Here is an 18,516-nt window from a genome sequence, read left to right on the forward strand (position 1 = left end):
CCCCGAAGAGTGCTAGCAAACCTACCCTCCAGGATATTGGTGCCCTTCTGGTTCAGGTGCCACCCGTCCTGTTTGTACAGGTCCCACTTTCCCCAGAATGCAGTCCAATTGTCCAAATATCTGAAGCCCTCCCTCCTCCACCAGCCTTGCAGCCACGTGTTCAACTGCACTCTCTCCCTATTTTTTGCCTCACTGTCACGTGGCACCGGCAACAACCCAGAGATGACGACTCTGTCCGTCCTAGCTTTTAGCTTCCTGCCTAACTCCTTGAGCTCTTGAATGACCTCCCCATCCCTCTTCCTACCTATGTCGTTGGTGCCAATGTGTACCACGACTTCTGGCTGCACACCCTCCCCCTTAAGGATTCTGAATACACGGTCTGAGACGTCTCGGACCCTGGCACCCGGGAGGCAACAAACCATCTGTGAGTCTCGCCCATGTCCACAGAACCGCCTGTCCGTCCCTCTAACTAGAGAGTCCCCTATAACTAGCGCTCTCCTCCTCTCCCCCTTTCCCTTCTGGGTCTCAGGGGCACAGACCCCTTCACTGCAGCTTACACCTGCAACGCTGTCCCCCCCAACAGTTTCCACAGCTGTATATTTATTTTTTAGGGGAACGACCACAGGGGAACCCTGCACTGCCTGCTTCTTCCCCTTCCCACCTCTAACTGTTACCCAGCTCCCTCTGTTCTCCGGCGTAACTATGTCCCTGTAGCTTCTATCAATCACCCTCTCAGCCTCTCGAATAATCCTCAGTTCATCCAACTCCAGTTCCAGTTCCCTAACTCGTTCGGTGAGGATCAGGATCTGACTGCATTTCCTGCAGACGAAGTCGGCAGGAGTATCGGTGGTCACCCCTACCTCAAACATCCTGCAGGAGGAACATCCCACCGCCTGCGCTGCCATGACTGTACACTTTCTCCAAAAACAAGAACACTGAGTCAATAACACTGAGTCACTTACCTGTGGACTTTAAAGTTAGGTTAGAGGAGGAGGTTGGGAGGGAGTCCCTACGGAAGTAGGACCTGGGGTCTAGAACACACCCACTCAAATACTAATCACCTTACCTTCCCACCCAGCTATGCGCTCCAACCTCACTTCCGCTGCTCCCACTCAAATGACCGTTGAGTCATTTGATTAAAGGGTGAGTATTTATACTCACAGTTCTCCTTCCCGGCTGCCCCTCTGTTTGCCGTCACTTCCTCTGCTGCTCCCGCTCTTTTTGTGAAGAGAGAAAAAAAAAAACACCGCTGCCTGCTACAGGTAAGTAATTTTGAAACAAACTGTCTTACCTTAGCTGTGGTCTCCCGGGTTCGCCTTTACTCGGCTGCTGCTCCCACTCAAAAGTTCTTGCACAGTATTATGTAAATAACATTAGTTTTGCTTGTTGTCTGTATATTGTCTATCCATTTACCACCCCCAGAGAAGAAGAACAAGAAATGACATCAGCAACCCAAGGAAACCCAAACATATAAACAGAAAGCAGTAAACACGAGCAGTGCTTCGTCCAGAGGTTCACGGAAGATATTACCTAGTATGGTGACAAAGTGCCTGACAATGAAACTGCCAGCTCAGCTAGCAAATCTACAACTGGGACTAGATGGCTTTGGGATATCTGGTAAGTATGGAAGACTTGTACTAAAGGGTCTGTTTCCATACTATACATATATGATCAAGTGTTCCTGCATGACACAAGGAACAGATCAGACTATACGAAGAAAGCTAGGAATAGTTTTTATTCACTTATTGGAGAAAGGTATTGTTTTAGACTAGATCAGACCCTCCCCTCAAAATATTTGTAGGTGGTAGCCTAGACTCTAATCTTTTCTTACTTTAAAAAAGGTGATTGTCAGTTGCTGTGTTCCAGTTGCAATTTTATTGGCCAAACTACTGATGTTAGAATACTAGGTACAATAATTATTAGTTAACTGATCCAATATAGCATCATGAACACATCCCTTGGCCAAAAGGCAGATCCAGAAGAATCTTTTCCACATACAACACCCGTAGTACGAAGAAAAAACCCTGTTTCTAGCTGTCGTCAAGAGAGCAAAAAAAAAACACTTCTACTTCAAGGCTCCAGCAGTTTCTGCTGAATCCAAAACCTTAAAAAAAAGTGCAAATCTTGGTCTGCAAGAGCCGGCCACACCCAGCTGCTTCTATTGTTCCAACTTAAAAAGGTACAAGCTGTTTACTTTCTTACAGACAGCTCTGTAGCAATCTCAAAAAAAAAACAAACAACAAACACTAGGACACCTCAAAGCCACAGCTTCGTCACAATGCACAGGCGTGGAGGTACTCCAGAGAAGGTTCACTAGGTTGACCCCATACATAGAGGAATTTTTTTTTGAGGGGAGGTTAATGCAGGTAGGGTTTGTACTCACTGGAGTGTGGAGAGAGTATGTTTCCTCTTGTGGGATTAGAGGATCAAGTAGCATAATCTCAGACTAAGTCACCTATTGATAACAAATGAGGAATTATTTTTTCAGATGAGAGTGAATCTGTAGAATTCTTCTCCACAGAGGTCTGCAGAGGCTAATTCATTAAGTACATTCAAGGCTGAGATAGAGTTGTAATCAGGAAGGGAATCAAGGGTTTTGATGAAAGTCATGGAGATCATACAATTAGCCATGATCTCATTGATGAGCAGAGGAGATTGATGGGTCAAATAGCCTACACCTGCTGTTGTCTAACATTGTGACTCCATTTCTGAGAGGATAGTAAGGACACTGCACATTGCCAATGTTTAGGGTCCCTCATATTTTCTCAGAAACCATGTCTCCATCCTAATGGAGTAGGATGTGTACAATATACTAACAAAAAAAACAACTATTTTTAAAAGTGTTTCAATGTTTGTACTTCAAACAAATAAAGTCCAAGGCATAAAACCAACCACCGAATTAAAAATTAACATGCATCATGAACATACCTTTGCAAATTTATTTTGTGCCAGAAGTTTTATCAACAATTAAACTTTCTATTCAGATGAATATTATACACTTATCATTAAGGCCATAAAACATAGGATAAAACATTAGGCCAATCAACCCATCAAGTCTGCTCTGCATTCAATCATGGCTGCTAAGTGTCTCAACCCCATTCTCCCATTTTCTCCCCATAATCCTTTATAATCAAGAATCTATCTCCATTTTAAATATACATAATAGCCTGGTCTCCATAGCCTTTTGTGGCAGTGAATTTCATTGATTCACCACTATCTGGCTCAAGAAGTTTCTCCTTATCACTATTCTAAAAAGGTCTAATACCGTGAATGTCTATTTCAGATCAGATAGTAAGGACACTGCACATTTCCAAAGTTCAGTGTTCCTGCAATAACATAATGCAATAAGTTAACTTTTATTGCATTATTTTCAAACTTTACCCCCACTCAAGAAATAAAGTTAAGTGATCAGGACAGACCAGTATCTAGAAGCCAGACTTGGCTCAAGATTTTGGGGACAAACTAACAGTCGTTGACAAAAATGGATGAGACAACTCTGGACAACTGGAGTATCAGCCCTTAACAGGTCTTCTGGGTAGAAGACAACAAGGAGTAAAATAAAGTTTGTTGGATTATTTGATGCCAAACCTGGGTTTAAGCCATAGAAAATTTAGGTTAGTACCAGTCCGTTTCAAATTGTATAAGTCAAATGCTTGAACCATCATTAGTAAAACATCGATGGTCCACAGGAACACGAAAGTCAGTTAATCTCCCACCTTCCTCGTCAGATCGAGACACAGGAATTAGGGTATACGTTTTTCTAAACGTGTAGCTTCAGTCGTGTGTCAAAAAGTGTGATTCTAGAGAAGCACAGCCGGCCAGGCAGCATCCGAGAAACATGAGATTCGATGTTTTGAGGAAAAGCTCAGGAATACTCTTGAAGTAGTTTCAATTCTGACCGCTAGAGGCGATGAGCCACTTAAAAGAACTACAAGCCCCAGAGATCAGTGCGGGCCCGGGCACGCAATCCCTGTCCCCAGGTGTTGCCGCTGCTGCTGATTGGAGTGCACGTGGCAACAGCAGCCTCTGCACCTGAAGTGCCATCAAACGGTGATTGACATTTCTTTGACTATGAGCCCCTGGTAACAAGGATATGTAAAGTGGAAATGAATGGATTGCATAAACACTTGCAGTGATTGTGAACGTTTCGCTCATGTCCATAGCCAACTGTCAAGTGTACTTTGCCCTCCTTTTTCCCCGATCATATGGCGCATTGAGTGAATTTGCTTTACGAATTACTTTAAACTGTTGTGCTTAACACCCCAGATGCCAACATGAGGGCTCAGTGGTGTTTCCCCTGCTATCAAATTCATTACCACTTGAAAAGGTCCATACAATAAACTAACTGACGCCGGATGAATTGCACTTGCTGTGAGTGTTAATATTTCATCTGATCTGAAGTGCTTGCTGTAGTCAGTAAAATGTCAACGCAAAGAACTATTTTATCGTCGGTTCTGTTTTGTTAATTGATATGACACAGCACGCTTTTCTAAAGAACAAAGTAATGATTAGCTATTGGCAAAGAAAAAGTTTATTGTGCTGGCTCACATTCCACAGGTTGTGACGTATGGGGAAGGATTGGTGTTTCAATCATTGCCAAAATTCTTCAGGGTTGGGGACTGGCTGTTGCATGGTAACTGAACTTTGTCACTGAATTCTCTCGCACAGTATTTGTTTTGTTTGTTGAGTAACTTTTTACTTCTGGGCTATATCACGTTAGAGTTTTATCAGCTCGTCTCTCTAGTAACTGGCTTATTTCTACAATTATTAAGGTAGATTGTTAAATTGAGTTGTGCAGAAAAAAAGCTGTTTGCAAGTTGGAATCCACTTGGCTGTCTGTTAAATGGCACGTAGATTAAGAGCATAGTTTCTTAAAATTGATATGATCTGATAAGCTTATTTCGGACAACTATATAGACTTGCGAACCGAACTGCGTTCCGACGTTGCCTTTGTTTGCCTTAACTCGATTTTTTTTTAACTTGCTGCCTGAGAGCTACTGTGTAATGTGGTTTCCGAACGAGAATGTTCGGAATGTGTTCAAGGGCGAGGATTATATTTTTCAAGCTCATGCCAATTGGTGATGTGAAGGTAAACCACCTGAGCGAATCAATGACTAACTTAGTGCAACTCTTATTGTCAAATTCGGTTTAGTTTCTACAAATTCCTCTTGAGTTTAGAGGTCAAAGTGACTTTTAATGACCGGTCAGGGACGCTTTGACTATAAATTTGGGAAGTGGGTACCAAGAGCTTGGTAATAACGATTGAGGTGTGTGCGACATTGATCCATTTCATAAAATCACTACAGTTTGGAAAAAGGTTATTCACCCCACCGAGTCTGCACCGGCCCTTTTTTGGGTATCCCACCCAGCTCCCGCCCTACGCCTGTAACTCCCATCTATCACGGCTAGCCCACCTAATACTGCATATCCCTGGATACTACAGAGTACAGCCAAACCACTTAATGTGTATATCTTTGGACAGAGGGGTGGATGTGGGGGTGCTGGGCAAGGGATGGCAAAGGACGAAATGACAAAACTTGTGGTATTGAAGTTTTAATGCCTTCCTGGCAGCCTTTCGGAATTACAACACTCTGACTGATATCAGTCTCCTACAGACTGTCCTGGAATTAAGGAATAAAAGACATCTCTTGGCAATCTTGTAACACCTTGCCTAAAATTGTGGACACGTGCTCAATGCGTAAGCCAGTTTAGGTAAAACAAAAACAACGACCGAAATGAGATTGACTTTGACTACAGCAGTGATCGAAAGGTGTTGTCTAATCGGGCCTCTTCCAACGTCAAGATTCTGATATTCGAATAGGGCAGGAGTGTTTTCCTTAGGTTCGTGGTTCGTGGTTAACGCAGCGTTGGTTTGAGGATTATCTGGTAAATTCCTCATTGGAGAGAACTTGCTGCAGCCTTTCTTGATGAATTTCCCACACTTCAGCATAGCACTGAAGTTGTAAAGCACTTTGTCTTGAGATATGATCGGCAACACACACGCGTGTTTGTTTACTAATACCATACTGCTGACGTGTCAGCAATTCTTTAACCACATTTTCGGTAAATGACTGAATGAATAACTCGGAACAGACAAGGATATAAAGCAAGAAATAATAATGGTGTAATATTTTTTGTGCTTGAGTGTTTTGATTGGAATACATTGCTTTCTGTAGAGAATTGTCGCTTAGTTCTATGATGTTGCAACTTCGCTGCCTCTTGGACTATTGAGAATCTGTCAGATGTCGTTTCGGTAATGTTTAGACACGAGGAACATTTTCTTAAATAGCGTTTGAATATGGGTTGATTCAGTAAACAAAAAGTAACAACTGGCAATGTAGGAAGCATGTTGTCTCCTTTTGGAATGAGCCAGGTTTTGCCTTGTCAACACACTGCAGAATTCAGGTCATTGGGACATTATTCTAAATATTAAGTTTAATACATTGAGGACTAACTGTAAAGCTAAGAAATTTATTTTTTCAAATGTTTTTTTAATTTGACGGTAAACGTGGGTCTGTTGAGGTTAACTGTTAAGAAATGGGCAAGACTTCAACTCCTATGTGGATGTACCTACTAGAGAAAATGCAAAACTTGACCTACTCTTGGGAAATAAGGCTGGGCAGGTGACTGAAGTGTCAGTGGGAGAGCACTTGGGGGGCCAGCGAGCATAATTCTATTCACTTTAAAATAGTGATGGAAAAGGATAGATCAGATCTAAAAGTTTGAAGTTCTAAATTGGAGGAAGGCCAATTTTGATGGTATTAGGCAAGAGGTTTGCACATTCTTCACATGTCTGTCGGTTTCCTCCCACAATGCAAAGATATGCAGGTGAGGTGAATTGGCCATGCTAAATTGCCCATAGTGTTAGGTACACTAATCAGGGTTAAAATTTAGGGCAATGGGTCTGGGTGGGTTACTCTTTTTGGAGGGTCGGTGTGGACCTATTGGGCCAAAGGGCCTGATTCCATACTGTAGGTAATCTAATCTAATCTAAACTTTCAAAAGTTGATGGAGATGAATCTTTCCAGGTCAAGGAATGGCTGGAAAATGGGAAGCCTTTGAAAATAAGACAGTATATTCTTGTTAGGGTGAAGGGTAGGTATCAGCAATGCTGGATGACTAGAGAAATTGAGGTTTTGGTTAAGAAGGAAGCATATGTCAGGTATAGACAGCAAAAATTGAGTCAATCCCTAGAAGATAAAGGCAGTGGGAGTATACTTGAGGGAAATCAGGATGGCCGAAAGCGGACTTGAGAGCTTTGGCAAATGGGGTTAAGGGGAATCCAAATGGATTCTACAAATACATTAAGGACAAAAGCTAACTAGGGAGAGAATAGGACACATTAAAGATTGGCAAAGTCACCGATTTGTGTAATCATAGGAGATGGGGAGATACTAAATGAGAATTGGTCAGTGGCTTAGTGGTAATGCCCATCATGCTAATGTTCTGGGGGGTATGGGTTCAAATCTCGTGATAGCTGGTGAAATTTAGGGTGGCATGGTGGCACAGTGGTTAGCACTGCTGCCTCACAGCGCCAGAGACCCAGGTTCAATTCCCGCCTCAGGCAACTGTCTGTGTGGAGTTTGCACATTCTCCCCATGTCTGCGTGGGTTTCCTCCGGGTGCTCGGTTTCCTCCCACAGTCCAAAAATGTGCAGGTTAGGTAAATTGGCCATGCTAAATTGCCTGTAGTATTAGGTGAAGGGGTAAATGAGTGGGTCTGGGTGGGTTGTTCTTTGGAGGGTCGGTGTGGACTTGTTGGGCCGAAGGGCTTGTTTCCACACTAAGTAATCTAAAGTATTTTGCCTAGATGTTTACTGTGGAGAAGGATTTGGAAGATAGAGAACATGGGGAAATAAGTAGCGACATCATGAAAAATGTCCCCATTAGAAGTGGTGCTGCTGGACATCTTAATGTATAAAGGTGGAACCTGATCAGTGTACCCCAGAACCCTGTGGGAAGTTAAGGAAGTGATTGCTGGGCCCCTTGCTGAGATATTTGTATCATCATTAGTCACAGGTGAGGTGCCAAAAGACTGGAGATTGGCTAACATGGTGCCATATTTCAGAAAGATGGGAAGGATAATGGGATAAAAGGTGATGAAGAGAAATCAGGATTAGGTTGTTGAGTAGGATGATCAGCCATGATCATGATGAATGGCAGAGCAGGCTCAAATGGCCAAATACCCTGTAGGGATTCTAAGAAAAGCCATGGAACTGTCGACTGGTGAGCCTGATGTTGGTAGTGGGCAAGTTATTGGAGGGAATCCTGAGGGACAGGATGTACATGTATGTGGAAAGACAAGGACTGATTGCACATAGTCAACATGGCTTTGTGTGTGGGTAATCATGTATCTCGAACTTGCCTGAGTTTGTTTTAAAGTAATAACTGAAGGGATTGAGGGCAGAGTGGTGGATGTACTTTATTTGGACTTGAGTAAGCCGTTCAACAATGTTCTTCATGGTAGATTGGTTAGCAAGGTTTGATCTCATGAAACACAGGGAGGACTAACCATTTAGATACAGAACTGGCTCAAAGAAAGAAGGCAGTGTGGTGGTGGAAGGTTGCTTTTTAGACTGGAGTCCTGTGATCAGCTGTGTGCCATAAGGATCGGTGCTGGGTCTACTGCTTTTTGTCATTTATATAAGAGATGTGCATGTGAACATAGGTATAGTTAGTAAGTTTGTAGATGACACCAAAATTGGAGGTTCAGTAGACAGCGAAGATTACCTTAGTACAATGGTGCATCTGATCAAGGTCCCAATATTCTGAGTGGCAGATGGAGTTTAATTTAGATCAATGTGAAGTGCTGTATTTTGGAAAGGCACACCAGGGCAGAATGTATACACTTTAATAGTAAGGTCCAGGGTAGTTTTACTGAACAAAGACCTTGGGTGCAAGTTCATAGTAAGTTAAGTCACAGGTAAATAGGCTAGTGAAAAAGGCATTTGGTATGCTTTCCTTTATTGCTCAGCACATTGAGTGTAGGAGCTAGGAGATGATCTTGTGGCTGTACAGGATAATGGTTTGGCTACAAATGGAATACTACATGCAATTCTGGTCTCCTTTGTTATAAGAAAAATGTTGTGAAACTTGAAAGGGTTCAGAAAAGATTTACAATGTTGCCAGGATTTGAACTATATGGAGAGGCTGAATAGGCTGAGGCAATTTTCCCTGAAGCTTTGGAGGCTAAGGGGTGACCTTTTATAGAAGTTTTTATAAAATCATGAGGGGCATGGGTAGCGCAAATATACAAGGTCTTTTTCCTGGAGTGGAGAAGTCCAAAACGACAGGAAGAGGTATAAGGCGAGAGGGAAAAGCTTTAAAAGGGACTTAAGGGGCAACATTTTTATGCCGAGTGTGGTGTGTGTATGGAATAAGCTGCCGGTGGATGTGATGGAGGCTGGTACGATTACATTTTAAAAGGCATCTGGGTGGGTATATGAATAGAAAGGGTTTAGATGGATGTGGACCAAATGCTGGCAAATGGGACTAGATTTATTTTGCATATCAGGTTGGCAAGGATGAGTTGGACTGAAGGGTTTGTTTCTGTGCTATATATCTCTTACTCTTACTATTCTGGCAGAGAAGATGGGGCAGGTGAGAATATTTGTGTTGCTTTATTTATCCAAACGTGTTCTCGCAAATGTTTTGAATTTGCTTTGAGCACTAGGTACCAAGACTTGGGTGAAGGAGAGTTTTGTGGCACAGGAAACTTCATTCACATGTGAGCTACTATGTGGTTGACTAAGTGCACGGATAATCTTGCAACTAGTTTAATATGTATTAACAACTGAGAATTCTTGTGCTGTGAAATCCATCCCAATTGTTTTCATAGGTACTTGACAATGTTGTCTATAATTGTATTTTTTTTCAATCTTTAATGCTTTCTGCCAGTTTCAAGCTTGAAGTACCAAATGACATTAGCTTTCATTAACCACATTTACTTCACTAGTCTTCCCCATTTAATGGTGATCGGAAAATTTTTAACCTGTAATTCCCCAGCAGTTCACTTGATAAAGATTTTGTTCCAGTCATTACTCTTGGCATAAAGTAAACTTAAAAAGCAATAGCTAAAACTGAACATCTCCAGTCTTTTAGCAGATCTAGCAGCATCTGTGGGGACAGAGAAACAGTTAATGTTGTGAGTCCAGAATGTCATCTTTTGACTTCAACTAAGTCTCCAGATTGAGCATGAAATCTGTCTCTCCAGATGCTGTCAGACTTGGAGAGTCTCGCCATTTTGTTGAAAAGATTAAATAAAAATGTGATAGCATTTCATTTGAGTCTTTTCCTTGGGCTTTTTTTTTTTTTTTGGCGATGTTGTGACTGGGGAGGGGGAACAGGGTGTGAGGAGAGGATGACATACGTTGTTTCCTATAAACTAGTGTGCTATGGTTAATCTTTGGCCTGCATCCTCCTTGAGCCCTGCATTGCAATTCTGCACCTTTTTCTTTTCCACTACCGGCACCTGTGGTCCTCCAGGTTTACAGCTGCCTACTAGGACCATATTGCCCATGCCTTTGATTCACATTTCCTCTTGCAATTAGATATTGGCCACCAGAAAATCTTTTTGCCACTTTGATACTAGAGTAGGTTGCATCTGCTGTCGAATTGTTTGCTCTCAACTCTATTCATTCCTTTTTGTTTTTGCAGTTCCTTCTTCTTGGGACAGAGTTCCAAATCTTTCTCTTGGATGCCTCATTTTCCAACATAATAACATGAAGCTTCTGTTCAGCACGTCATGTTATGTCCTGTTCATCCTTCAGACTTCCTGGTTTGGTGACTTATTCTGTAGCTCTAAATTTGTTCATCTTGAATGTAGCATAAAGTTTTGGAGTAGCTCTTTGCACTTGCAAGCGCAGAACTTGTTTTGCGAGAAAATTACACCACTTTGAACCTTTTCATCACATGCCGATGGCTTTCTTTTTCAGGAGTGTTTCTGACTATAGTTGATTTGGTTTTGTGCAAATTATCAGAACCCATAGTTTGTATGTTAACTGAAACTTGAGCAATTGTTTTCATGAAATCTTTCCATTTGGTTCAATTGATATCTTGAAGAGAAGAAAATGACTAATCATTTTTGTAATCTATGGTGATATTCCAGCTGCAGAGCATCCAACTGCTATAAAAAGACACTCAAGATGCATTTGAAGCCAAGATTCCTAGTTTCTGATCAGTTAGTGCTTTTCGATGTACTACATTCAGAATGGAGTGCCACAGATCAATGCTGGGGCTGCAATTATTTATAATGGTATTAATGGCTTGAAGAGCGTTAATGTACTATAGCCTATTTTGCTGATGACAAAAGTAAGTGAGAAGACAAGTGGTCGTGATTAGCCAGTCTACAGAAGGATATAGACAGCTGGGTCTGACTGTCAGTGGGCAAAATCTTGGTAGATGGAATATAACGTGAGGTTATGTTTAAAACTATCCATGGCACCAATCGGACCACAGCTGGAATATTGTGAATAGTTTTGTGCTCTTAGCTAAAGAAAGCTATACAGGCAATGGAGGTAGTCCAGAGAAGGTTCACCTTGGATGATATCAGGTATTGATGATGGGGACCATTGTCTGGGGAGAGGTTGAGTAGTTTGGTCCTATACTCATTGGAATCTAGAGTGAAGTCACATTATTGAAACATGAGATTCTTGGGGTTTTGACAGGATGGATGTGTCGAACTTGTTTCCCTTTCTGGTTGTGTCTAGGACCTAAGCCTATGATCACCTAAGGTGACACCCATTTAAAACCAATGAAGAAGAATTTCTTGAGGGTATTGAATCTGTGGGATTGTTTACTCAGCTGTTGAGGTTGTCATTAAGTATATTCAAAGCTGAGAGATTTTGGATTGTAAGGGAATCGGGGTTTTTTGGGAAAGGCAAGAAAATGGAATTGATTCGGATCAGCCATAATCTTATTGAATGGTAGTGCAGAGTCAATGAGCTGAATGGTCTACTTGCACTGCTGTGTCTTATAGTCCAGGCATTTTATAGATGTGCTGTTTATTGTTTTTGGTTCTATTATTCTGAAACCAGTGGTATGGATTTTTTGCCTTTTGGATGTTTGTTCATTGGATGGGTTGCAAGCTTGATCAGCACCTTTAATCTGGTGTTGATCTACTTCCTTGAACTGCTACAGTTCACATGGTATAGGCATACCAATATTACTGTATGAGGATTCCAAGATTTTGCCTCAGTGACCCTGAAAGAACAATGGTATTGTTCCAAGTCAGGATGGTGTTGGCTGAAGGGGAGCTTAAATGTGACAATGGTTTCCATGCATCTGCTGCCCTTGGCTTCTTTAGTCCTGTCATGGCTTTGGTATTTTTTAAATCTGTTTAGTTAGTCATAGATCATAGAGATGTACAGCATGGAAACAGACCCTTCAGTCCAACTTGTCCATGCCGACCAGATATCCCAATCCAATCGAGTCCCACCTGCCAGCACCCAGCCCATATCCCTCCAAATCCTTTGTATTCATATGCCCATCCAGATGCCTTTTAAATGTTGCAATTGTACCAGCCTCCACCACTTCCTCGGGCACCTCATTCCATACACATACCACCCTCTGCGTGAAACAGTTGTCCCATAGGTTTTTTTTTATATATCTTCCCCTCTCACCCTAAACTTCTGTCCTCTAATTCTGGACTCGCCCATCCCAGGGAAAAGGCCTTGTCTACTTACTCTATCCATGCCCTTGATTTTGTAAACCTCTATAAGGTCAGCCATCAGCCTCCGATGCTTCAGTGAAAACAGCCCCACCCTGTTTAATCTCTCCGTATAGCTCAAATCCTCTAACCATGGCAACATCCTTGTAAATCTTTTCTGAACCCTTTCAAGTTTCACAACATCTTTCCGATAGGAAGGAGACCAGAATTGCACACGATATTCCAACAGGGGCCTAACCAATGTCCTGTACAGCCGCAACATGACCTCCCAACTCCTGTACTCAAGGCTCTGACAAATAAAGGAAAGCATACCAACTGCCGCCTTCACTATCCTATCGACCTGCGACTCTACTTTCAAGGAACCTTGAACTTGTATTCCAAGGTCTCTTTGTTCAGCAACACTCCCGAGGACCTTGCCATTCAGTGTAAACTTTCTGCAAAGATTTGCTTTCCCAAAATGCAGCATCTCATTTATCTAAATTAAATTCCATCTGCCACTCCTCAGCCCACTGGCCCATCTGATCAAGATCCCGTTGTAATCCGAGGTAACCTTGTTCACTATCCACTACACCTCCCATTTTGGTGTCATCTGCAAATTTACTAACTGTACCCTCTAAGCTCACGTCCAAATCATTTACATAAATGACAAAAAGTTGCAGAACCAGCACTGATCCTTGTAGCCCTCCACTGGTCACAAGCCTCCAATCTGAAAAGCAACCCTCCACCACCACCCGCTGTCTTCTACCTTCGAACCAATTCTGTAAGCAAATGGCTAGTTTTCCCTGTATTCCATGAGATCTAACCTTGCTAACCCAGTCTCCCATGGGGAACCTTGTCAAATGTCTTACTTAAGTCCATATGGATCACATTCATTGCTCTGCCCTCATCAATCTTCTTTGTTACTTCTTCAAAAAATTCAATTAAGTTTGTGAGACATGATTTCTAAAGCACAAAGCCATGTTGACTATCCCAAATCAGTCCTTGCCTTTCCAAATACATGTACATCCTGTCCCTCAGGATTCCCTCCAACAACTTGCACACCACTGACATCAGGCTATAGTTCCCTGGCTTACCACCATTCTTAAATAGGGGTACCAGATTAGCCAACCTCCAGGCTTCCAACACCTCACCTGTGACTATTGATACAAACATCTCAGCAAGAGGCCCAGCAATCACCTTCCTCACTTCCCACAGAGTTCTCGGGTACACCTGATCAGATCCTGGGGATTTATCCACTCTTATGCGTTTCAAGATATCCAGTACTTCCTCCACTGTAATATGGACATTTTTCAAGATGTCACCATCTATTTCCCTACATTCTATATCTTCCATGTCCTTTTTCCACAGTAAACACTGAAGCAAAATATTTGTTTAGTATCTCCCCCAACTCCTGCGACTCCACACAAAGGCTGCCTTGCTGATCTTTAAGGTGCCCAATTATCTCCCTTGTTACCCTTTTGTCCTTAATGTATTTTTAAAAACCCTTTCGATTCTCTCTAACCCTATTTGTCAAAGCTATCTCACGTCCCCTTTTTGCCCTTCTGATTTCCCACTTAAGTATACTCCTCCTACCTTTGTACTCTTCTTTGGATTCACTTGATCTATCCTGTCTATACCTGACATATGCTTCCTTCTTTTTCTGAACCAAACCCTCAATTTATACATTCCTCCTAATATCTTCAAACGATGACTCCTTGTACCAGTCAATCCTACCCTGGGGAAATGTCTCTGGCTATTGACTCTATCTATTCCACTCATTCTCTTGTATACCTCGATCAGGTCTCCTCTCTTCCTCCTTCTCTCCAGAGAGAAAAGTCCGAGCTTATTCAACCTCTCTTCATAAGGCAAGCCCTCCAGTCCAGGCAGCATCTTGGTAAACCTTCTTTGCACCCTCTCCAAAGCCTCTGTATCTTTCCTACAGTAGGGTGATCAGAACTGGACACAATATTCCAAGTGTGGTCTCACCAAGGTCTCGTAGAGCTGTAGCAAAACCTCGCGGCTCTTAAACTTGATCCCCCTGTTAATGAAAGCCAAAACACCATATGCTTTCTTAACAACCCTATCCACTTGGGTGGCAACTTTGAGGGATCTATGTACTTGCACACCCAGATTCCTCTGTTCCTCCACACTGCCAAGAATCCTGTCTTTAATCCTATATTCAGCATTTGAGTTCGACCTTCCAAAATGCATCACTTTGCATTTATCTAAGTTGAACTCCATCTGCCATTTCTCAGCCCCACTCTGCATCCGGTTATGTCGCGCAGCAACCTGCAATAGCCCTCGATACTATCGACAGCACCTCCAACCTTGGTGTCATCTGCAAATTTACTAACCCACCCCTCAACCTCCAAGTCGTTTATAAAAACTACAAAGAGCAGAGGCCCAAGAACAGAGCCCTGTGGGACACCACTCAACACTGAACTCCAGGCAGAATACTTTTCATCTACAACCACTCTCTGCCTTCTGTCAGCCAGCCAATTCTCAATCCAGATAGCCAAAACTCCCTGTATCCCATACTTCCTGACTTTATGAATGAGCCTACCATGGGGAACCTTATCAAATGCCTTGTTAAAGTCCATATACACCACATCCGCTGCTCAACCTGTCTTGTCACCTCTTCAAAGAACTCTAAGGTTTGTGAGGCATGGCCTGCCCCTCATAAAGCCATGCTGACTGCCTTTAATCACACTATGCTTTGCCAAATAGTCATAAATCCTATTCCTCAGAATTCTTTCCAAAGCTTTGACCACAGACGTAAGACTGACTGGTCTGTAATCGCCAGGGATTTCCCTAGTGCCCTTCACCTCCTTCCTATCCTCTGGTATAACTCCCGTGGAGAGTGAGGAGGCAAAGATCCTCACCAGTGGCTTAGCAACCGCCTTTCTCGCTTCCCAGAGCAGCCTAGGATAAATCTGGTCTGACCCTGGGGACTTATCAATCTTAATGTTTTCCAAAATTTCCAGCACATCAACTTCATCAATTTTGATCTGATCAAGACGTATCCCACTCCTGAAAGTTCTCATTCACAACAAGGTCCCTTTCCTTAGTGAAAGCTGAAGCAAAAAACTCATTTAGGGCTTCCCCATCTGCTCAGACTCCATGCACAAGTTCCCTCCATTATCCCTGATCAGCCCTACCTTCTCCCTGGTCATTTTCTTATGCCTCACATGTGAGTAAAATGCCTTTGGGTTCTCCCTAATCCTTCTTGCCAAGCCTTTATCTGCTCCCTCCTGGCTCTCCTCAGTCCATTTCTGAGCTCCTTTCTAGCAAGCCTGTAATCCTCTAAAGCTGTGCTAGATCTTTATTTCCTCCACCTCCTTCCTTTTGACGAGAAGCTCCTCTGTTCTAATCATCCGAGGTTCCTTAATCTTACCCCTTCTTACCTGTCTCAGAGGAACAAATTGGTGCATCACACGCAACAACTGCTCCTTAAATAGTCTTCACATGTCTGCTGTGCCTTTTCCTGTGGAACAATTGCTCCCAGTTTGTACTTCCCAACTCCTGTCTGATAGCATCATAATTTTCTTTTCCCCAATTAAATATCTTCCCTTGGTAACTGCTCCTTTCCCTCTCCAAGGCTATGGTAAATGTGAGGCAGTTGTGATCACTTTCACCAAAATGCTCTCCCACCCCACTATCTGACACCTGTCCTGGCTCATTGCCGAGCACCAAATCTAAAATGACCTCTCCCCTCGTCGTTCTGTCTACAAACCCTCCTGAACACACCTGACAAAAAACCAGCTCCATCCAAACCATCTGCACTTCTTAGGTTCCAGTTGATATTGGGAAAGTTGAAATCACCCGTAACAACAACCCTGCTATTTCTGCATTTTTCCAGAATCTGCCCACCTATGAGTTCTTCAATCTCTCTACTGCTATTAGTGGTCTGTAGAAAACCACCTGTAGTGGTCTGTACAAACAGCGGTGGCTGTTCCCTTGCTGTTCCTAACTTCCACCCATACTGACTCAGTAGACAAACCTTCCTCAACAACCTTAGTTTCTGTAGCTGTGATGCACTCTCTGATTAGCAATGCTACACCCACTCCTCGTTTTCCACCCTCCCTGTTCTTTTTAAATATTCTAAACCCTTGAACATCAAGTAACCATTCCTGCCCCTGTGAAACCCTCGTCTCTGTTATGGCCACAACATTGTAGCCCCAAGTACTGATCCATGCTGTAAGTTCGTTACCCTTATTTCGGACACTCCTTGCGTTAAACCAGACAGACACACTTTAACTGATCCTTTTGTTTCATTGCCTGAGAAACCTTCCCGACCGATTCAATACATCCTGTCGCTGCCCTATCTGCAACTTACCCCCTCTCAGACATGTGGCTCTGATTCCCATCCCCCTGCCAAACTAGTTTAAACCCTCCGGAATCACACGAGCAAATCTCCCACCCAGGACATTTGTGCCCCTCCAGTTCAGGTGCAACCCGTCCTTCATCTACAGGTCCCTCCTTCCCCAGTAGGTATCTCAATGGTCTAGGTATCTGAAGCCCTCCCTCCTGCACCCAGCCTCACAGCCATGTATTAAGCTGCATTCGCTGACTGCTCTTCATCTCTCAATTTCATGGCACGGGTAGCAAACCTGAGATCGCTACACTACTCATCCTGCTCTTCAGGTTCCAACCTAACTCTCTGTAGTCATTTTTCAGATCCTCAATCTCTTTCCTGGCTATATCATTGGTGTCAGTATGTACCATAATTTCTCCTGCTCACCCTCCCCCTTCAGAATCCTGTAAACCTGATCGGCAACATCCCAGACCCTGGCACTGGGGAGGCAACATACGTAGAACATAGAACAATACAGCACAGAACAGGCCCTTCGGCCCACGATGTTGTGCTGAACATTTGTCCTAGCTTAAGCACCCATCCACGTACCTATCCAATTGCCATTTAAAGTTCGCCATTGATTCTGACTCTGCCAGTCCCACAGGCAGCGCATTCCATGTCCCCACCACTCTCTGGGTAAAGAACCTACCCCTGACATCTCGGCACGGTGGCACAGTGGTTAGCACTGCTGCCTCACAGAGCCAGAGACCCGGGTTCAATTCCTGACTCAGGCGACTGACTGTGTGGAGTTTGCACATTCTCCCCGTGTCTGCGTGGGTTTCCTCCGGATGCTCCGGTTTCCTCCCACAGTCCAAAGATGTGCAGGTCAGGTGAATTGGCCATGCTAAATTGCCCGTAGTGTTAGGTAAAGGGGTAAAAGTATGGGAATGGGTGGGTTACGCTTCGGCGGGTCGGTATGGACTTGTTGGGCCGAAGGGCCTGTTTCCACACTGTAAGTAATCTAATCTAATCTAATCTAATCTCCCCTATACCTTCCACCCTTCACCTTAAATTTGTGCCCTTGTAACACTCTATTGTACCCGGGGAAAAATTTTCGGATTGTCTACTCTATCTATTCCCCTGATCATCTTATACACCTCTATCAAGTCACCCCTCATCCTTCTCCGTTCCAATGAGAAAAGGCCTAGCACGCTCAACCTATCCTCGCACGACCTATTCTCCATTCCAGGCAACATCCTGGTAAATCTTCTCTGCACCCTCTCCAAAGCTTCCACATCTTTCCTAAAGTGAGGCGACCAGAACTGCACACAGTACTGTGGCCTAACTAAAGTCCTGTACAGCTGTAACATCACTTCACGACTCTTGAATTCAATCCCTCTGCTAATGAATGCTAATACACCATAGGCCTTCTTACAAGCTCTATCCACCTGAGTGGTAACTTTCAAAGATCTATGAACATAGACCCCAAGATCCCTCTGCTCCTCCACCTTACTAAGAACCCTACCGTTAACCCTGTATCCCGCATTCTTATTTGTCTTTCAAAAATGGACAACCTC

The 18,516-nt window shown here is 43.3% G+C and overlaps 1 protein-coding gene across 2 annotated transcripts in view; it reads left to right on the forward strand.

Annotated features, from left to right (window-relative positions):
• Nucleotides 1-4,100: 4,100 nt before the first annotated feature.
• The window catches only part of mtus1b (microtubule associated tumor suppressor 1b), a 209,641-nt gene continuing 195,225 nt past the window's right edge, over nt 4,101-18,516 (forward strand). The window contains exon 1 of one of the 2 annotated variants that reach the window (XM_043690010.1): nt 4,101-4,371. The gene's annotated coding sequence lies outside the window, so the exon portion shown is untranslated. Of the gene's footprint in view, nt 4,372-4,460; nt 4,634-18,516 lie in introns of those variants that run through there. The other variant, XM_043689991.1, reaches the window with a different exon arrangement.

Source organism: Chiloscyllium plagiosum, chromosome 1 (assembly GCF_004010195.1).
Source record: "Chiloscyllium plagiosum isolate BGI_BamShark_2017 chromosome 1, ASM401019v2, whole genome shotgun sequence".
Taxonomy (NCBI): Eukaryota; Metazoa; Chordata; class Chondrichthyes; order Orectolobiformes; family Hemiscylliidae; genus Chiloscyllium; species Chiloscyllium plagiosum.